Consider the following 23,560-nt stretch of genomic DNA (forward strand, 5'->3'; position numbering starts at 1 on the left):
AAAGAACACATGAAAGAATTTACATCAGAAAAAGGGGAAAGTACATCCGGAGCGAGGGTGTCTTGATCCACCGCCTCAAGTGGGAGAAGCAATTGCTTAGACCATTCGGCCACTGAGACCCCAATTAGTTGACTTAGTGAACAAAAAATTCAGGCAGTGAAAACTACCTGAATTTGTTGTACGCAGGTAGCGTACGACACAGTGTGCGACACCCAGCTTGCGCCGATCCCAAACTGACAAAATGGCAACTGGTTGTTGAAATGGTACTTATGATTACTGTCATGTGTTCAGTGACACTCTCAAGGTTAAGACAAATCGATTGACGTAAGAATTACCAAAATTGGCCAAGGCGTTTAGCCTCTAGAACGCCACATAGGAACAGACATACATACATAGACTGATAAACACATTACCCTCCTTTGCGTCGCGCACGCGCAGTCGGGTAAAAAACAAGAACTGGGTCAAGTCTCCCTAGTTCCCCTACGTGCGACTTTTTAAAGTTATTTCTGTACGTATCATGATTTTAAGTTTTGATCTGCATAATTTAAAATAGTCGTAAAAATGGCAACCAGGAACCAGCTTGTCACCGCTGGAGACTAGTTCTAAATCAGAACGTGTGAAAAATATGTTTCGAAAAGAGGAAAAAATATTACCAACTCATTCAGAGGACCTGTCCCATTGTTTTCTCTCCAAATTTTCAGGTAATCAGTGCAGTTGGTGTCGTAAGGTGCAGGCAAAAGTTTCTTCTCTGTCTTTGAAGCAAAAAGCGAAGTTTAATTTTAATACATAGTACAAGGAGTCAAATACTTTGTTCGTACACAGAGCAAAGATACAAATTGTGAATAAACTTACTTCTTGTGAATATTAAGCTCATTTAAATCGTTTAATGGCGTTGAGTAACAGAATCACTTCACTCTTCCATGATTCTTCACCGTAACTTTTCCATGTACTCAATACATAAAAAGAAAAAAAGCTGATAGGACACTACAAGAATTTACGGACAGCCCGGTTATGATATCTAGAGACTGCAGTTTTGTCCTTATTGTGAACTTATCAGTTTGGAATAGTTAATAACCGAGCTGGAGGCAGATGTCCTCTCATCATTGAAGTTCAAATTGCTTTCAAATTGATCTCAGCTTCAACGAGGTCACATATGCCTCCAGCTCTGCTATTGGGTATTTCAGACGGCTGAACCCATAAAAAGAAAAAACTGCAATCTTTGGATGTCCTAATAGGGCTGCAGGTATATGCTTGTAGTTCTGCCTTAGCTTTGGCTTTAGGATGGTAACTTGGTGGCTTACAGCTTTTAATAACTGATAGCAAGCGAAAGGAAAAAAACAAGCTTGTGTCCTACGTTTTAACATTTGCTAATTGATTCCTGCGTAATTCTTAGCCCTGACCGCGAAAAGGACTTCCATTTCCCCCCACTACACATGAGTAGGATTTTCCACAAATCTTAAATTCCAACACTCAAGATTTACATTCTGTATTAAAGAAGACTATAATTCTCTATATTAAAAAGTTTTGCTTTTTTATAATAAGACAATCAATAAATCAAACATAAACTTCAAAATTTATCTCCATCCCTCCTTTCAAAAAGGAATAAATAAAATGAAGTAAAATAAACAAAATAAATTAAATTGAAAACATTACGACAGGTTTCGAGAAAATCCTTTTGTTCACTACTGTAAATAAATGTTTTTAAAATCGAATTTCTCATGGTCATAATCCACAGTAACAAGCTAAGAACTGTATATCAAAGGTTTTGCAAAAACTCTCATCAACTTAAAAAAAAAAAAAAAAAAAGAAAGAAAAACAATTGTGCAAATGCACAATGAACTTTAACTTTTGGGAGGGGAAAATTCTCTACTTACGGAATGAAACGCCAGACTTTACCTAATGATACAAGCAAGCACACCACAAATACCTAAATGTTATGATAAGATATATTAGGCATTATTAAATTAAAAAAAAAAAATAAATAAAAAAGCAATATTGTCTTGCCCTCTTTAGATTTGCTGAACAGTCAGACAAATTTTGCGGAATTTTTTTGGAGATCACTGTGACTTTCCATGACTTCCCATCGGGGTGTTCCTGACCCATACTATCATGCATTAAAATGAGAGAAATATTTATCAAATATTTTTTAACCAATGTACTTAAAAAGAGAATGGGGTCGTTTCCAAAATTTTAAAAGTATTTTTTTCTGAAAGAGCATGTTTAAAAACATAGGCTCTGACCATTTTTTGATAAATTTGTTTACGTTTAATATTTTTAAAAAATTACTTAAATCGGAGTGCTTTTATAGTTTACGGCTTCTGCCGATGACATCACAAATGATGAAATGCCATTCAGTGTTGCCATTCACAGTGCAAAATATTTAATTCGCATCTTTACTCACGTGTATTGGCAACGATATGGTTAATAGCAAGCGTAGAGCGCAATATTTAATTCGCTGCTTGATTATCATAACGTGGAAACGTAGTAGAAAGATGCGGCAAAGTGCATCATTTGTGACGTCATCAAGACCACGCCTTGTCTGCAAAATCGGACATTTAAAAAAAATTAATTAAAAAAAAAAAACTGTTGGGAAAATGAAAGTATTTTCTGGGTTCATGTTGTTTTTTTTTTTGCTCAGTTTATCCATTTCAATGACTAAAAGTAGTACTTTTGACTGAAGGAAACCATCCCATTATATTTCTTAAAATACATAGTCATGAGATAATAATAAAAAAGCACATTAAAACATCTCTCCTAGTCAAGAATGTTTCATCTACAACACGGTTATAATAGAAGTTTACATCGAGGTAATCGATGAATTTAAAGATAATTAAACTAAATTTGGCATAAAAGTTGCATGTAAGTTTCGAAAAGCTTAGAATTCAATATTAGGATGTCGAACCTGCCTGTCTTGAATTTCATGGGGCAAAAGAAAAATTCGAGACCGGAGGTTCCGAGATACAGAGGTTTTGATAAAAGTTATAAAAATAAGCTATTAAAAAAAAAAAAAAGGCTTAATAGCTTCTTTTGCTGGAAATTGTTGAACTTTTTACGGTATAATATGTTGTGATTACACCTTTTACTAGTTTTATTGATTATATCGGTAACGACTTTATGCTACCTTTGCGAATGAAAATTATCTTTCAATGATTATTCAAAATCCTCAGTGGTTCAAAATTGCTTTCTGCTCAATAGAAATAGTTTAAGAATTAGAAGGGAATATAGAGAACACACACACATACACAAACACACACACACTAAAAAAGAAAAAACTGATCTTAATGATTTGAAAGTAAAACTCAGGAAAATTTTGTTTAATGCTCCCCCTCCCCCCTTTTCGTGTGGATGGAATTCCTACAAAACTAGCTCCTTGCACATAGTTATCCTTTAGTTACACGTCAAACAAGACTTGGAGGACTATATGATTGCTGATATTAGAAAAAATGCTTCTATCTCCAAGTTCGTTCAATTATTGATAAAAATAGCTGGAGATCAAATCCAAGAAAGAATAGTCGGTATTCGAGGTATAGAGATTTTTAGAAAAAATCAGTCAAAATAAACGTGAGAAAAGTATTAAATGTATGCCATAAATGCAGTGAATTAGAAATATTTTGAAATAGAGAGGTTTTCGAGACAGGTTCGGTATAAACAGGTTTGATTGTACAGTAGAAGACTGTTGAAACACACATCTTGGGACCAGAGGTTTTGCATCAGATTCTGGTATAACACATATCACACACACATTTCACAAATATAAAAAATGTTCAAAATATATGATTTATTTGCATTTTAGAATAAATTTTTACTTTAATGAGTATTAAAGCTCAAATTATGTAATTTAGTATACATATTATCATTCACAAATAAATATTCTTCACAACCAAAATCGGAAAAGAAAATCCTCATGAACCTGGGATCGAACCAGACTTTGAATTTCTTTTTTAATACTGTATCCGTCTTCTTAGTTTTGCTTCGAGTTCGACAGTGACATCCTTTTCAAAGCCATTGACTGCAGATGAAATTTCTTAAGTCCTGGATCGTAGCTTAAAAGTAGGGACACGCCCGCCATCTTGGGCCAAACACCGCTTCTTTCTTATGCAAAAGAAGGTGTTCTATCCTGCACTTTCGCTAGTTTCATGGTTTGCATGACAGCTGCATTTTCTAGATCAATCTGGTACCTTTTTTAAACGGTGAATACGAATTACCATTTAAAATCTTGAAATTAAGATGGAAAGATGACAAACTTTGTTTGCAAGGCAAAAATAGAGTACTTTTTTTTTAAACTGAAAAACTTTGTGTTTACTTCTGAAAAGTAGTGCGTTTTATAGGTTGATGTTATAAAGGTATTCTATTACAGAGGTTCCTAAATTTCAGAACTCCGCGGACCCCCTTCGGAAAAATTACAAACCTCGCTGACCCCTCCCCCCCGGCGCGCAAATAAAATGATTTGAAACATTAAATCTGTTTTTTTTTTCTAATATATTATTAAGCTTTTTTTCCTTTAAATTTATTTTTCATTGTTCTGTATATTTTTTATTCATGTTTTGCCTGTTTATTTCCGAGAGTTTCGAGGGGGTGGGGGATGCTGCGTCCTGCATATACTTAAGTAAGAACTTTTTAATTCCTCATATATGTGCTTTTTTTGAATTAAAACATCGGAACTCGTCCTTCAATCTCAGTTATATTTAACGTTTTAGTTGCATAGCACCGCGGATCCTCTGGCATGGACTCGCGGACCCCCGGGGGTCCGCGGACCACAGTTTGGGAAACTCTGTTCTACTATATTAGTAACTAGGAGTGCACGAGTGAACCACGACGTCATTTGCCTTTGAAATGCTGAAAGAGGAAATGAACTAACCATTGAAACATACGCTTCATATTTCCGTCCTCCTTTTAGAGCGTAGCCTTCAGCAAAAGCATTCACTTCCCTTTTACGGTCGTGGATGGCCACTTGGATGAGCACAGGCTCTGTATAAATCATGTACTCTTCTGGTTGGGTATTTAACTCCACTTCAAATGCTAGAGAGTAGAAAATATTAATAAATATCTGGTGTCAAACACATACACAGTTTGTTAAACGGTAATTTTAGAAATAGAAATCGGAAAAGAAAATTCACATTAATCTAAAATTGAACCACAGGCTTAGAATTACCTTTCCAAAACCGTTTTAAGTTTAACTTCGAGCTCGGTCAGTGAGGGACTTATGCCTTCAAAACCAATTAACTACAGATGAAATTAAATACAAAGAGCAATTAACTACAGATACACATGAAAAAATACAATTATATGAAATTGTAATCTTAAACAGGGCCGGATTTGGAAGTGTGGAGGCCCCGGGGCACCGGAGGAGTGGAGGCCTCTAATCAGGGTTTGAAAAGATCATCATATTTTCGAAAATATCGGATACTTTGATATATATCTGAATATTTTGATACATATGTATATATCCGATATTTTCGACCCGTGAAAATTAGGATATTTTGTAAAATTTTATTATGGGGGCCACTTTGTTGTGGAGGCCCCGGGGCAGTTGCCCGGCCTGCCCTCCCCAAAATCCGGCCCTGATCTTAAAATTAAAAATCGGAAAAGAAAATCCTCATGAACCTGGGGTCGAACCGAACTTTGAATTTCCTTTTCAATACTGTATCCATCTACTTACTATCAACTATCAAAGGGACCTCTAGCCCTCAGTAGGTAAAAATTGACAGTTCAACGCCAGGAGGGGCAATTGGGCAATGCATTGCCCCTCCACCCCCTGCCGACCCCCCCTCCACTTCCTCCGACCTTGGGGTTGACCTTGGGTTGCGCCTGAATCTTGAAGAAGATGACGAGGGTATTTTCGCGCGTTTTTAGATATTTTCCCGCGTTTTCGGACTTAGAATATTTTGAACTTGTTGTCATGACAACCAGAGTTTTTAGTTTTCGGTTGGCAACACCTGTTGCTATGCTTTAACTTATGCGGTGTTTAACGTTCATGGCGCCATCTATTGAGAGGTTTATTTTTATTTTTTTTATTTCTACGAATTTAATTATTTTTTATTTTACAGAGTGTTGAAGTTGGGAATCGAACACCCAAACTTTGAGTTAGCAAAAACGTATGCTAACCACTATGCTATATTTTTCATTACTCTTTCAGTCTTAATGTGAATCTGTACCATGACAACGAATATTACAATTAAATTAATTTTAAAACCATCAGTTAATTTACTTTTTAGTACTAATCATGGCATATCATTAACTGAATTTCAGCTCATAATTGAAACTATAATCATTATTATTATTTTTCATAATAACAAAGTTTTCACTTAAGTAAAGATTTATTTAAATACAACCCATTCGAGATTTTAGATTTATTTCAATGCTTTGTGGACTTGAAATATATTTTAAACTTTGATTTTCTTTTTCATGCATTTCAAACTTTATCCTTTTTATTTTTTCTAACTTGTTAAATTTTCTTAACTAATTTCTTTTTTCTTTGTCAAATTTACAAATATTTTTTTCTAACTTGTAAAAATTTCGAAGAAATAATTGTCTTAACTAATTTTTTTTTTTTTTTGACTTTCATACAACAAAATATTTTTTCTTACTTGTTAAATTTTCAAAGAAATAATTAACTTAAATATTCTTTCACACATTTTGAACTTTAACGTTTTTTCCTGTCATTTAGCACTTTGATTTTTTTTCACTATTTTAGCGTTTTTCAATTATTTTCAGTCTTTAACTATTTTCTTAACTTTTTAGTCTTTAACTAATTTCAAGCATTTCAGACTTAGATTATTTTTTCGTGATTTCGATTTTTTTTTTAGTATATTTTAGAGTTTGATCATTTTCTCGCTTGTTTTTACTTTATCGTTTTTTTCCGATATTTTTAAACTTAGAAATTTTTCGCAATTAGTGACTGGAATTGAAACCTCAAATTTTTCGAAACATTATCAGGTCTACAATTTTCATCCAACTAATTTAATTTAAAAACTTGCAATCAATTTACTCTTAGTAGTAATTAACACATATCATTAACAAATTTTTACGGATTTTAAGAAATCAACTTAATTAATTTTTTCCAGTAAGCAAATTTCGCACTCAAGTTACATTTCATCACTGCATATACGTTTCAAGAGTTTCATTGAATTTATCACATACCATTTAATTAACTCTAATAATTACTTTTTCATTAATACTTAACTTAATCATTTTATCATACATTTATTCCAGTTACAAAATTATGCTTAAAATTTATTTATTTTTCTTAGCACAAGAGATTTTAACATGTCCTACTAAAATGCTTTTCACTCTAGTTTGAGTTTACTAAAATAGCAACTCATTTACGATTTAGATTCATTTAATCGTCTTTGATTCTTTTTCATTATTATTATTTTACATTATCACATACGTTATTATTTTTATACATTTATCCATTTAATTTTCCAAAATCTACAATCAATTTACTCTTCGTATTAATTAACACTTATCACTATCAAATATTTTCATGAATTTTAAAAATTATCTTCTTAAATAATTTTTTACTGTAACCAAATTTCCCACTCAAGTTATATTTTATCACTACATATGCTTTTCATGAGTTTCATTTAATTTATCGCATTTCATTTAATTAATTATTTTTTATCATCGATATTTAAGTTAATCATATTTTCCTTTATTTTTTTTTTCATGCAAACACTCTTGATGGAATAAAACAAAATTTTCAACTTTCATGAATTAAATCCCCTCTGACTATTTTATTTTACTTTACCATACTTTACAATTTTACTTACTGCGTTTTACTATTTATCATTCATTACAGCTTTTCCAAAATATTACTTTACAACCAACTAATTTCATTAACAGAATTTTCATTACAATTTATAAATTTCACTTTTATTTAATTATTTTTACCTACGCTAAAATAAAACACATCACATAAAAAAGTTAAACATCAATGAAGAACCCGAGAAATGTTAAAATTATAAGTCGAGTATCAAAACTTCATGTCAGCAAATTTTAAAAATAGACTTACCGAAAAATAACTTCTACTGAAATTCATTTCAAAACTTGGAATCAATTGACTCTTAGCATTAATAAACACTTATGATTAAGAAATTTTCATGGATTTTAAAAATCAACTTATTTAATTTTTTCCAGTAAGCAAATTTCGCACTCAAGTTACATTTTATCACTACATATGCTTTTCAAGAGTTTTATTGAATTTATCACATTTTATTTAATTATTTTTTGATTAGTATTAAACTTAGTCATTTTATCGCTTAGTATTTAACTTAATCATTTTCTTGCTTGTTTTTACTTTATCGGTTTTTTTCCCGTTATTTTTAAACTTAGAAATTTTCCACAATTAGTAACAGGAATCGAACCCACAAATTTTTCGAAACATTATCAGGTCTACAATTTTCATCCAACTAATTTATTTTAAAAACTTGCAATCAATTTACTCTTAGTAGTAATTAACACTTATCATTAATAAATTTTCACGATTTTAAAAAAATCAACTTATTTAATTTTTTTCCAGTAAGCAAATTTCGCACTCAAGTTACATTTCATCACTTTATATGCTTTTCAAGAGTTTCATTTAATTTATCACATTTTATTTAATCAACTCTATTAATTATTTTTGATTAGTATTTAACTTAGTCATTTTATTGCATAGTGTTTTACTTTATTATTATTATTTTTTTTCATACAAGCACTCTTGTTAGAATAAAACAAAATTTTCAACCTTCATGAATTAGAATCACTTTGGCTATTTCATTTTCCCAATAATATTTTACTTTAACAACTAATTTCTTTAACAAAATCGATATCATTTATTTTAGTCTTTATCCTTTTCGAACGATACATTCAAATGGACAGCTATACGTTAAATTAAGAAACTTAATCTAAATTTTGACAAATTAAGTTATAGCTAAATACTGACTAAAATTAAGTACAAAAGACTAACCTTTTTGGGGTGAAATCCCTCAAGTACCAGCTATCGCGAAGTTATTTAAAAACAGTGAATGAAATTGTAATAAGTGGATTGTTAATTATAACTCAATCTCACAAAATTACAATTACACGCATGTTTTATTTGAAATCGCTGCATACGGCTGGCTGCCCATCGTCGATTTGCAGAACGCATGCCGTGATATCGCAAATCAACTCGGCTGTTGAAAAAAACTACCGTAATGCTACAGCACTTCGGATCGTCCACACACACACCGAGGCGAATTGAGAAAATGACTTTATCAATATTGCTATCTACCCCTTTACCGATAACAGATAACAAACCCCACGTGCTAGTATTATTCACCACCTGGCCTACGTCTTTCAAGTGATGTCACTGTTTCTGACCAATTAAAATTAGTTCACGTTTCTCAAATATCAAACACATAGATCGACAATAGCCTGATGTCAGGTTTTCCAAACAAAATTTTAGATTTTAATTCGTAGTTTCGAATTAATTTCTTTTTCATTTCAAACTTATAAAAAAAAAATTTCCAGCTTGTAAGAATATTTCTTTCAAAAACAGATTTTTTTGATTCAAAACAGTATTTTTTCAAACTTGTAATATTTTTCTACTTAGAAAATGAAATCAAAAATTTTTGTTTTCTTTAATCATATAAAACGTTTTTAAGAAATAATTTCTCAAACTTGTAATATTTTTCCACTAATTAAAAAAAATAAATTTTTTTTTTCAATCATATAAAAATAAATTTTTAATCTTACAACAGTAAATTTTTCCGCAAAAATATTTTTTTCAAATCAAAATAATAATAATAATAATATTTTTGTAACATATTGTTTTTTTCCTTTCAATCTTTTTTTTTTTTTTTTCAAAAATTTTCAAACTTACAAAATAAAATTTTTTCAACTGAATCTTCAAACGAAATGATTTAATTAAATTTAAAACTCAATATCACTTTACTCTTAGTATTAATAACCAATAGCACTTAACCATTTACTCTTTGCACTCTAAGTATTAATTAACACACACGCATTACAAATAATAATAATAATGTTTAAGATACTTACAAATCATCCACTCAAGCTTTCATATATCCATCTAGCATGTTATTGTTCATTCGTGTGAGGGAACTTGTAATAAAACTTTACTTATCAACCGAAATTATAAGCGAAAATATCGCATTTTTTAGCACTTAATATAATCCTACAATTAACAAATTGGTTTTAACTTTGAATTTAAGAAAAATAAAAACTATTACACACTTAGTAACATATCTATCGATGTATATTATTTCATGACAAATCACAAATAGGTGAGGATCTTTTATCGATCATGTGACCAACTAAGTTAAGAAAGAGCGTTCTTATCTCATATGAGAATTTATGTCTTTAATATTTCTCTTTAATGTAAGTGTATTGATACGTACGAGTTTGTGTATGTGAATATAACTGTGTATTGTTTTCAAACCATTGTCATGTTTAAGCTTTACGGTTCTAATTTTGACTTTCCACTTAGCATTATTTGAAGTCCTTCGCATGTATTAAACTATAGAAATATCACAAAAATTATATTTTCATTCAGTCTTAATTACAAAACCATACAATAAGATGAAGACAACACCGATAGTATAAAGATTACTTACAAGAAAGTGCATATAAAAAATATATGTAAGAGTGATTTCAAAGTATAATCCATCAACCATATTCAACAACTCAATAAAAACACAAGTCTCTTTTAAAATGATAAACACAATTTATTCACACACACAGTAAAAGACAATTAAATAAACTTACATCTTTAAGTAAAACTCTTCAAAACTTTCAAGCATATTTTTAACATAGATTGCATCAAATAAATCAGACACATGACATTTTAAACATGGACTATCAACATTCAAAGTAACGAAGTCACGAGTCAAGTTTTCCCAATTAACATTAAAAAGAGCCTGTTCGAAAAAAGTGTCGAACTTTCGACCCCTTGTTAATGATTCACATTCATGCACTCTCATGTAAAAAATGAATCCATTTTTACAACCCACACATTCTTTTTAGAAAGGTACTTTATGTTGCATATGAGCTCATCAAATAGTCACTTACGTAGAGAATCAGCCAGTTTACTAACTTCTTGTGATGTATATGTGCTGATTTTATCACATCGACAATCACAGGGATATTTTTTCTCAATTTCCGAAAGGATGTACTCTTTTAGAGTATAAGTCATAAGTTTGTCTTTGACACTACGTGAACACTACTACTTTCACATCTCGCGCATGACATGGTCAATCACGTGTAATTGATCATGTCAATTTGCATGAGATGCGAAAACGTCATCGGCATTCGATGTGATGTGAAAACCTGCTACCATCTTAAAATTACTCGTAGTAGGTCAGGGTGAAGTTGGAAGTCAAAGTGTTGGCATTTCTAAAAATCTGAATACTGAGGAAAACAACACAACTCTGCTCAAAAGTTCGTGTGATATTCTATGACGTCAGTAGCAAGAGACTTATGTACACTTCTCATTGGTTAAAGTGAATATTCATTGGTTTATAGTGGATGTTTGGAGAATCATTTTCAGGGTGATTCTGAGCTTTGAAAGAGATCGTGAAATTTTATTCTATGTACTTAGGATTTTTCTTCACCAGCTAGTGTTAAAACCTAGTTTGATTTATTTTTTAAGTTCACAGGAAGTTGTTTTAGTATTGTGACTCCTAATCCTATGAGAGTTAAGAATGACTAACGCTGGTGAAAATCATTCTGAAACTTTGAAGCCTGAAGATGAACAGATGGGATGCAACGAACATGAAAATGAACATTGAGGCTTCTCCACAGCCTGATGATATGATACACTTGGGTGATTGTATTTTCACTTTTGGTGAATACTTTTCGGAAACGTACACGCGTGCATATTAGAAGATATACGTGTGGGAAAGATGGTATTTTTCGACCAACTATGGATGGTATTTCCTTAGAACCAGATGTGTGGAGATCACTTATTTCAAGCCTACGTAAAAATATAAATCAAAAATTAATCGAAGACCGTGATTTCGCTTTTGTTATAAAAAAAAAAAAAAAGGAGAGTCGAGTGCGAATGGTAACATCTGTGTTAGTGTGCAAAGATTGTTCAAACTGAAACGAGAAGTGTTCCAGTTGATGCCTGATAGAGTTCTACTTTTGGAAAGCCAGATTGACAAATTGTGTTACGCGTCCCCTTGTATCTCACGTAGTGTCAAAGACAAACTTATGACTTATACTCTAAAAGAGTACATCCTTTCGGAAATTGAGAAAAAATATCCCTGTGATTGTCGATGTGATAAAATCAGCACATATACATTACAAGAAGTTGGTAAACTGGCTGATTCTCTACGTAAGTGACTATTTGATGAGCTCATATGCAACATAAAGTACCTTTCTAAAAAGAATGTGTGGGTTGTAAAAATGGATTCATTTTTTACATGAGAGTGCATGAATGTGAATCATTAACAAGGGGTCGAAAGTTCGACACTTTTTTCGAACAGGCTCTTTTTAATGTTAATTGGGAAAACTTGACTCGTGACTTCGTTACTTTGAATGTTGATAGTCCATGTTTAAAATGTCATGTGTCTGATTTATTTGATGCAATCGATGTTAAAAATATGCTTGAAAGTTTTGAAGAGTTTTACTTAAAGATGTAAGTTTATTTAATTGTCTTTTACTGTGTGTGTGAATAAATTGTGTTTATCATTTTAAAAGAGACTTGTGTTTTTATTGAGTTGTTGAATATGGTTGATGGATTATACTTTGAAATCACTCTTACATATATTTTTTATATGCACTTTCTTGTAAGTAATCTTTATACTATCGGTGTTGTCTTCATCTTATTGTATGGTTTTGTAATTAAGACTGAATGAAAATATAATTTTTGTGATATTTCTATAGTTTAATACATGCGAAGGACTTCAAATAATGCTATGTGGAAAGTCAAAATTAGAACCGTAAAGCTTAAACATGACAATGGTTTGAAAACAATACACAGTTATATTCACATACACAAACTCGTACGTATCAATACACTTACATTAAAGAGAAATATTAAAGACTTATAAATTCTCATATGAGATAAGAACGCTCTTTCTTAACTTAGTTGGTCACATGATCGATAAAAGATCCTCACCTATTTGTGATTTGTCATGAAATAATATACATCGATAGATATGTTACTAAGTGTGTAATAGTTTTTATTTTTCTTAAATTCAAAGTTAAAACCAATTTGTTAATTGTAGGATTATATTAAGTGCTAAAAAATGCGATATTTTCGCTTATAATTTCGGTTGATAAGTAAAGTTTTATTACAAGTTCCCTCACACGAATCAACAATAACATGCTAGATGGATATTTGAAAGCTTGAGTGGATGATTTGTAAGTATCTTAAACATTATTATTATTATTTGTAATGCGTGTGTGTTAATTAATACTTAGAGTGCAAAGAGTAAATGGTTAAGTGCTATTGGTTATTAATACTAAGAGTAAAGTGATATTGAGTTTTAAATTTAATTAAATCATTTCGTTTGAAGATTCAGTTGAAAAAATTTTATTTTGTAAGTTTGAAAATTTTTGAAAAAAAAAAAAAAAAAGATTGAAAGGAAAAAAACAATATGTTACAAAAATATTATTATTATTATTATTTTGATTTGAAAAAAATATTTTTGCGGAAAAATTTACTGTTGTAAGATTAAAAATTTATTTTTATATGATTGAAAAAAAAAATTGATTTTTTTTAATTAGTGGAAAAATATTACAAGTTTGAGAAATTATTTCTTAAAAACATTTTATATGATTAAAGAAAACAAAAATTTTTGATTTCATTTTCTAAGTAGAAAAATATTACAAGTTTGAAAAAATACTGTTTTGAATCAAAAAAATCTGTTTTTGAAAGAAATATTCTTACAAGCTGGAAATTTTTTTTTATAAGTTTGAAATGAAAAAGAAATTAATTCGAAACTACGAATTAAAATCTAAAATTTTGTTTGGAAAACCTGACATCAGGCTATTGTCGATCTATGTGCTTGATATTTGAGAAACGTGAACTAATTTTAATTGGTCAGAAACAGTGACATCACTTGAAAGACGTAGGCCAGGTGGTGAATAATACTAGCACGTGGGGTTTGTTATCTGTTATCGGTAAAGGGGTAGATAGCAATATTGATAAAGTCATTTTCTCAATTCGCCTCGGTGTGTGTGTGGACGATCCGAAGTGCTGTAGCATTACGGTAGTTTTTTTCAACAGCCGAGTTGATTTGCGATATCACGGCATGCGTTCTGCAAATCGACGATGGGCAGCCAGCCGTATGCAGCGATTTCAAATAAAACATGCGTGTAATTGTAATTTTGTGAGATTGAGTTATAATTAACAATCCACTTATTACAATTTCATTCACTGTTTTTAAATAACTTCGCGATAGCTGGTACTTGAGGGATTTCACCCCAAAAAGGTTAGTCCTTTGTACTTAATTTTAGTCAGTATTTAGCTATAACTTAATTTGTCAAAATTTAGATTAAGTTTCTTAATTTAACGTATAGCTGTCCATTTGAATGTATCGTTCGAAAAGGATAAAGACTAAAATAAATGATATCGATTTTGTTAAAGAAATTAGTTGTTAAAGTAAAATATTATTGGGAAAATGAAATAGCCAAAGTGATTCTAATTCATGAAGGTTGAAAATTTTGTTTTATTCTAACAAGAGTGCTTGTATGAAAAAAAATAATAATAATAAATTAAAACACTATGCAATAAAATGACTAAGTTAAATACTAATCAAAAATAATTAATAGAGTTGATTAAATAAAATGTGATAAATTAAATGAAACTCTTGAAAAGCATATAAAGTGATGAAATGTAACTTGAGTGCGAAATTTGCTTACTGGAAAAAAATTAAATAAGTTGATTTTTTTAAAATCGTGAAAATTTATTAATGATAAGTGTTAATTACTACTAAGAGTAAATTGATTGCAAGTTTTTAAAATAAATTAGTTGGATGAAAATTGTAGACCTGATAATGTTTCGAAAAATTTGTGGGTTCGATTCCTGTTACTAATTGTGAAAAATTTCTAAGTTTAAAAATAACGGGAAAAAAACCGATAAAGTAAAAACAAGCAAGAAAATGATTAAGTTAAATACTAAGCGATAAAATGACTAAGTTTAATACTAATCAAAAAATAATTAAATAAAATGTGATAAATTCAATAAAACTCTTGAAAAGCATATGTAGTGATAAAATGTAACTTGAGTGCGAAATTTGCTTACTGGAAAAAATTAAATAAGTTGATTTTTAAAATCCATGAAAATTTCTTAATGATAAGTGTTTATTAATGCTAAGAGTCAATTGATTCCAAGTTTTGAAATGAATTTCAGTAGAAGTTATTTTTCGGTAAGTCTATTTTTAAAATTTGCTGACATGAAGTTTTGATACTCGACTTATAATTTTAACATTTCTCGGGTTCTTCATTGATGTTTAACTTTTTTATGTGATGTGTTTTATTTTAGCGTAGGTAAAAATAATTAAATAAAAGTGAAATTTATAAATTGTAATGAAAATTCTGTTAATGAAATTAGTTGGTTGTAAAGTAATATTTTGGAAAAGCTGTAATGAATGATAAATAGTAAAACGCAGTAAGTAAAATTGTAAAGTATGGTAAAGTAAAATAAAATAGTCAGAGGGGATTTAATTCATGAAAGTTGAAAATTTTGTTTTATTCCATCAAGAGTGTTTGCATGAAAAAAAAAATAAAGGAAAATATGATTAACTTAAATATCGATGATAAAAAATAATTAATTAAATGAAATGCGATAAATTAAATGAAACTCATGAAAAGCATATGTAGTGATAAAATATAACTTGAGTGGGAAATTTGGTTACAGTAAAAAATTATTTAAGAAGATAATTTTTAAAATTCATGAAAATATTTGATAGTGATAAGTGTTAATTAATACGAAGAGTAAATTGATTGTAGATTTTGGAAAATTAAATGGATAAATGTATAAAAATAATAACGTATGTGATAATGTAAAATAATAATAATGAAAAAGAATCAAAGACGATTAAATGAATCTAAATCGTAAATGAGTTGCTATTTTAGTAAACTCAAACTAGAGTGAAAAGCATTTTAGTAGGACATGTTAAAATCTCTTGTGCTAAGAAAAATAAATAACTTTTAAGCATAATTTTGTAACTGGAATAAATGTATGATAAAATGATTAAGTTAAGTATTAATGAAAAAGTAATTATTAGAGTTAATTAAATGGTATGTGATAAATTCAATGAAACTCTTGAAACGTATATGCAGTGATGAAATGTAACTTGAGTGCGAAATTTGCTTACTGGAAAAAATTAATTAAGTTGATTTCTTAAAATCCGTAAAAATTTGTTAATGATATGTGTTAATTACTACTAAGAGTAAATTGATTGCAAGTTTTTAAATTAAATTAGTTGGATGAAAATTGTAGACCTGATAATGTTTCGAAAAATTTGAGGTTTCAATTCCAGTCACTAATTGCGAAAAATTTCTAAGTTTAAAAATATCGGAAAAAAACGATAAAGTAAAAACAAGCGAGAAAATGATGAAACTCTAAAATATACTAAAAAAAAAATCGAAATCACGAAAAAATAATCTAAGTCTGAAATGCTTGAAATTAGTTAAAGACTAAAAAGTTAAGAAAATAGTTAAAGACTGAAAATAATTGAAAAACGCTAAAATAGTGAAAAAAAATCAAAGTGCTAAATGACAGGAAAAAACGTTAAAGTTCAAAATGTGTGAAAGAATATTTAAGTTAATTATTTCTTTGAAAATTTAACAAGTAAGAAAAAATATTTTGTTGTATGAAAGTCAAAAAAAAAAAAAAAAAAAAAAAAAAAAAAAAATTAGTTAAGAAAATTATTTCTTCGAAATTTTTACAAGTTAGAAAAAATATTTGTAAATTTGACAAAGAAAAAAGAAATTAGTTAAGAAAATTTAACAAGTTAGAAAAAATAAAAAGGATAAAGTTTGAAATGCATGAAAAAGAAAATCAAAGTTTAAAATATATTTCAAGTCCACAAAGCATTGAAATAAATCTAAAATCTCGAATGGGTTGTATTTAAATAAATCTTTACTTAAGTGAAAACTTTGTTATTATGAAAAATAATAATAATGATTATAGTTTCAATTATGAGCTGAAATTCAGTTAATGATATGCCATGATTAGTACTAAAGAGTAAATTAACTGATGGTTTTAAAATTAATTTAATTGTAATATTCGTTGTCATGGTACAGATTCACATTAAGACTAAAAGAGTAATGAAAAATATAGCATAGTGGTTAGCATACGTTTTTGCTAACTCAAAGTTTGGGTGTTCGATTCCCAACTTCAACACTCTGTAAAATAAAAAATAATTAAATTCGTAGAAATAAAAAAAATAAAAATAAACCTCTCAATAGATGGCGCCATGAACGTTAAACACCGCATAAGTTAAAGCATAGCAACAGGTGTTGCCAACCGAAAACTAAAAACTCTGGTTGTCAGGACAACAAGTTCAAAATATTCTAAGTCCGAAAACGCGGGAAAATATCTAAAAACGCGCGAAAATACCCTCGTCATCTTCTTCAAGATTCAGGCGCAACCCAAGGTCAACCCCAAGGTCGGAGGAAGTGGAGGGGGGGTCGGCAGGGGGTGGAGGGGCAATGCATTGCCCAATTGCCCCTCCTGGCGTTGAACTGTCAATTTTTACCTACTGCCCTCAAACTATGAAGGAATGCGTGCCTCGCGCCTTGCCTTCAGAAGGCAACACAATAGATGGTGGTCCCACCTATTGGACAGATCGAGAATTTAGAACCAGGCCGAATAACTTTCCGGCCTGCCATCCTCAGAGGTATCGTTTCATTTGGAGGACATAGTGACCACGAGCATATTTAACGTCGCCCAGTCACCATTAATGACGACGGTGGATCTTCGACCAGCGAGGATCGAACTCGAGACCCTCCGGCCCCAAGTTACCGATCAGGCCACCACGGCCTCCTCCATCTTCTTAGTTTTGCTTCGAGTTCGACAGTGACTTAAACTTTTCAAAGCCATTGACTGTAGATGAAAATTCTAAAGCCCTGGATCGTAGCTTAAAAGTAGGGACACGTCCGTCATCTTGGGCTAAACGTCGCTTCTTTCTTATGTCTGCTAAGGTGAAGTAGCGTGTTTTGCTTTTCAATTGTGATTTCTCTGTGTCAATCTACAGTCAAGAAGAACTGCAATCAAGGAACAAAACACACGCTATTTCATCATAGCAGACATAGGAAGAGAGTGGCATTCAGCCTCAAAATTGCAGACGTGTCCGTGCTTAAGTTACGATCTGGCGCTTTAGAAATTCCTAGTAAGAATCACTGTGTGTGAGTGCAGAACTGTCAGACTTGTACCCCATCCAATGAACATGCATTTTTTTAAACTTAGAAACAAATTATTATCAATTTATTCGTTCGGAAAGCAACATACTTAATGAATTTTCAAATATGTGAGCAATACTGCTTCAGCTCACTCGTGCTCAACAGGGCAAGTTTAAACTATTTAGTAATTTTGAAATTCATGTAATGGGACAGGAAAAATCACTTGAAGCTGAGATCGAGCCAGCAGCTGGTTCAAACGACACTACCTGACGACAAACAATGCGTAATGCGAGAAAGGAAAGGATTGCACATTATTTGGTTACCTGTATTGTTACGAGTTCAGTGTAACTTCAAACTTTCTTTAAATGACGACACAGTTCTTTAGAAAACACAGGAGATTTATTTACAACTATGTACAAGAAATATCGTTAACAACTGCTAAATTAGCCATAGCAATTAGGCAAATATCATTAACACCGTAAACTCAACGGTAAAACACGTTTTTATATCAAAATACGCAACAACACAGCGCAAAGGCTAATTCGAAGCGCAACGAGAAACGAAACTCCACAGTTAGAAAGCTAACCAACTGGCTCCTCCATTCACAAGACGCCCTGCGTTTTATACCGAGCAAAGAAATATCCGGAAAACCCTACAATGTTCTAAAATTTCTTATATTTTCTTTTTATTCCACTCACAAATCTTATCGTTTAGAAATTGGAGGACTGTATACTTCAGTCGAATGTTAGGGAGTTGTATGTACATTACAAGAAACTATTTACAGGTTAGGTTACTAAGATAATTTTAGATGAAAGATAATGGCATAAACGCCAAATTTAGCAACATTACAACAAATTAATCATAAAAATAATTACTATTTACGGAATTTGTTACATTGCCCCCTTCCTAAGGACTGCACGTCCCGGGCACTACAATCCCCAGAAAGGATGCCAAACTTATATCACAAGTTTACAAATACACACATTAAATAATAACCAATCAGAAACAGAAAACTCAATAATAACAAGAAATATTACTAAACATTAAAAGCAAAAATTATTTACAACTTCGTTGTTATCAACCATGGTCGTTTACGTAATTACTCATAAACTATGACCATAGTATGGGGCTAACCGATCATAATGTACAACCCTAGGTTTTGCGTTAGGTGATTTTTGGATCCTCACTACGACGTCATTCAATCGGTTAAGGACCTTGTACGGTCCATCCCAATGCGACTGTAATTTGGGTGAAAGACCTTTCCGTCGGATGGGATTCCATTACCAAACCTTGTCCCGTCGCCTTCGTTGAATTCATGTCCAATGGACCTTGTGTCGTATCAGGTCTTCATCTTCTCCGCTGCGATGTTGATTCGCTCTCGTGTGAAGTTATGAACGTCTTCCAACCGGACCTGGAGATCCTGGATGTACTCCTCAGGCGATGAAGGCGCATCCGGAGGACGACAGAAGACGAGATCACAAGGTAGCCGAAGCTCTCGTCCGAAGAGCATCTGCGATGGGGCATATCCGGTAGTTTCGTGGACAGCACTGCGGTAGGCCAGCAGCAACAAAGGTAGCTTCTTGTCCCAATCCTGTTGATTTCCGGAGACCATAAGCGAGAGATTATTCAGGATTGTGCGCTTAAATCTCTCCACCATGCCGTCTGATTGTGGGTGTAGTGGTCCTAATTTTCTCAATTTTGGGAATTCGACATAAGCCCATAAACACAGCAGAGATGAAATTCCTCCCTTGATCGGAATAAATCTGCAAAGGTGTTCCATCATAAAAATAATCACTATTTGCAGAATTTGTAACAGTATAATAGTTTCGATCATATTATCTGGCTTTGACAAGTAACTCTCTATCAGCTGATGCTTAAACGATTCCGTTTGTTAAAATAGGGGTGAAGGAATCCAGTTTGCACTGCGGATAACGGTTGTTTAGCATTTTGCCAATCTAAGAATTCCTCATCTCTTAACCCAAACATAAATAAACTCGTCCAGGGTCAAACGTCTTTCCACCAAAGCTAGAATATACCAACACACGCACTGAATGCCCATTACAGACAAATAATGATTAAGTAAACTTAATCTATTGAAAGCAAAAGTAGCCTTGGAAAGTGACAAAAATTGTACTTAAAAATTCAAAATCGCAGTAAACATTATACTTTTCACGCTTATTGCCTATCTTGACTTTATCCATCAAATATTTTGCTTTTTTTCTGAGTCATCGAAAGTAAATTATACACCACTAACTATGAGCTCAATTTTATTTACAAATTTTGTAACAAAAATAACTTTTCGTGAAAAATATGTTGTAAGATGTATGTATTTGTCTTGGAAGGTACAACTTACTAAATGTATTGGGATATATATCGGCCTGCGACTTGGGCTGCTCCATCTGTGAATCAATTGTGTAGCACATGTTAGGCTCTCCAGCTGATGTTGTAGACGGAACTCTTCTGAAGGGAAGTCTGCAAGATTTTAAAATATACTAAAGTGAGATAATTTCGGAGAAAGTAGGATCACGACTGCAAATTGTTATGAACAATTTCAAAAATTAAAATTGAAACGATAATATATTAAAGTTTTTTTTCTGGTTGATATGCAACGCTCCTTTGGAAAACATTAATAGCATGGTCGTAAATTATTGCCTCAATCTGAGAAAGCATAATGTTTTTCAGCAGTAAAAAGAAAAAGGGCATCAAAAAACATACGTCACTCAAAAAAAAAAAAAAAAAAAAGAGAAAGAGAGAGGAAAAAAAAGTAAAAGAAGTATAAACTCTACAAATAGTTACTGCTCATGATTTAAGTAATTTAATTTACTGTTCTAATTAACTACTGGTAACAAGTTGGGAAAGCCAAATTAGGCTTGGTAAAAAATTGCGTTCGACCTCATGAACTTCATGCTTTTGAAAAAAATCATTTCCGGCAATCTTTAAAGAAGTGTTGAGCAGACTAAAGTGGTGAATACTTCGAGAAAGAGAGTGTAAAACCTTTTTTTATTATAGGAACAGCCCAGTAACGTAACTAGGGGTTGGCAGGAGTGACTCTCGCCAGGGGCACAGCAGCCAGGGGGGCGGCATTTCGATTGATTAAAAATTTTTTTTAGAGTTTTTCTTCTTTTTTGATTATAGAATTTAAATGCTTTTAAAATTTAAAAAAAAAAAAAAAAAAAACTCGCTAGAAAAAGAGCTAGAGGGCGTACATACAACCTACTGAGACGAAACATAGGGCATCATTGAAAACAATTCTAAAAAAGAAAAAAAGAAAACAAATTACAATGCTGCTTCCTATTTGTCACATCAATTAATCAAAATACTAAAAAAGGAGGTCACAATGACCTCCGGTGACTTCCCACGCGGGCGACCCTGGGGGGCGGGGGGCAATTTCTTTAGTTCGCCAGGGGTTCTAGACCCCATAGTTACGCTACTGGAACAGCCATATCATTTTCCCAATTCCCAACTGGTGGAAAATAACTGATTTTCGAGGGAATTTTTCCACAGCCGGAAATTTTTTACAGGTTCTTAACTTGATTCTCACCTGGTGGCTTTTGTGTTGTTGAGATTTTGGACGATGCACATTATTTCATAAATTGTAGATCACAAGAAAGTGGAAATTGAAGTCATCAGGACAAAGAGTCATTTTAAAAGCCGTTAAAAGTTTTGTTAACTACACATTATGTGTGTCTTCATCATAATTTTAAGCATTTAGTTGAAGCTTCAATTTCCAAGCTTGTCCGATAAAGTCAGTTTTATCTTAGACTAGCAAAAATACCCGGCTTTGCCCGGGTCAGTAATAATTATGAGAAACAATCGTTACTTGCCTTGTTTCCTGTTTTAAGCGAAAGAATTTAAAACAAACCTTTTTGACGTGATTAAAAATCGAGCTTCTTCCTTACTCATTAAACTAAAATAGCAATAAGTATAAAGAACAAAATAGTATTCAATTAGAAACGCATATACAAATTTGAAGAATTTCCGAAATATGAAATTAAACTTTACATGTTTAAAAAGATTTATCTGTTAGTACTTCTTTTTTTTTAATCTAAAACCTTCCTGATGTACGAACTGTTTTAAAAAATGTAGCCGCCCGTGTTCCCCTTACACTTGCTTTAGTTATTTTGGGAAATTTCAATTTTTGTGGGCACTTGGTGCTGTTTAAAATCTTACCAAATTTGCGAGAATCATTTTGGGACACTTTCGATAATATTCCCCCTCCTTACTAATTTTTATTACAAAAATATTGTTCCAGATGCTGAGATACTTTTGGTAAAAATAAAATGGCGCTAAACGGTTTCATCCGAAATGTTTCCAAAATAAGGAGTAAAATTTGGCGATAGTTTGAAATCGTGCAAAAAGAAAAATTAATTGAAGTTTTTGTGCGGTTTATGGATTTGCCTAATTTAGTTGTTGAATTATTTTACCCAGTATTTTTTTTTTTTTTAAGTATCTTTGATTGGCGATATTTTGTTTATATGGTGAAAGCTGAGAAACATTGTTACGTAGTCTTTGGGCTCAAAAACAGCGACAGTGGAAAAAACTGCCAAATGCATCAGCTACTGAAATCTTTCTGAAAAAATTCTGGCGATATTTCTGCTGGTTGGTAGTATATATTGAGCAAGTGTCCAATCAGCATAAATAATAATAATAAACCATTAATTACAAAAGTTCCGTTTAAAAGTAAAATGATCAGCCAAATCCATTTATTTTTAGCCAATCTTGTGGGAAAACGTAACTACTTTAAGATTTGACTTGAGAAAAGCCTCAAAAAGTCAGACGAAACGCAAAAATATTCAACAATACAACAATACTTGGGAGTTGAGATGACACACTAAATAATGACTTGGGTTGATGAAAGCCTTTGAACAGGGAACAAAAAAGCTCATAACTCGTTTTTTATACAACTTAGAAACTTCGAACAGATGCTATCTTCAGTAGAAAAATTGGCGCTTTCGATGGACATATAATGTTAATATGTGCACGTTTTTTTCCACCCCCATATTGGGGCATTTATGCGAAAATTGGGACTAAAATTGGAATAAAAAGGGAACTATCAATCGGATTTTTTTCGAACTGGTCTATAAACCTTCCCAGTACCAAACTGAACAAACGGTGAAAGTTTCAGCCAAATCTGCCGGGTAGTTTCTGAGATCTTAGGGAACAAATTTACCAAACTCCATTTTTATATATATAGATGAAACAAATTGCACTTGACCAACGT

General features: G+C 31.6%; 1 pseudogene; it reads right to left on the reverse strand.

Moving 5' to 3' along the window:
• Positions 1-23,560, reverse strand: part of LOC129226881 (amiloride-sensitive sodium channel subunit beta-2-like) — a 53,804-nt pseudogene that overhangs the window by 24,635 nt on the left and 5,609 nt on the right.

The sequence above is a fragment of the Uloborus diversus genome, chromosome 7 (genome assembly GCF_026930045.1).
Source record: "Uloborus diversus isolate 005 chromosome 7, Udiv.v.3.1, whole genome shotgun sequence".
NCBI classification, from domain to species: domain Eukaryota; kingdom Metazoa; phylum Arthropoda; class Arachnida; order Araneae; family Uloboridae; genus Uloborus; species Uloborus diversus.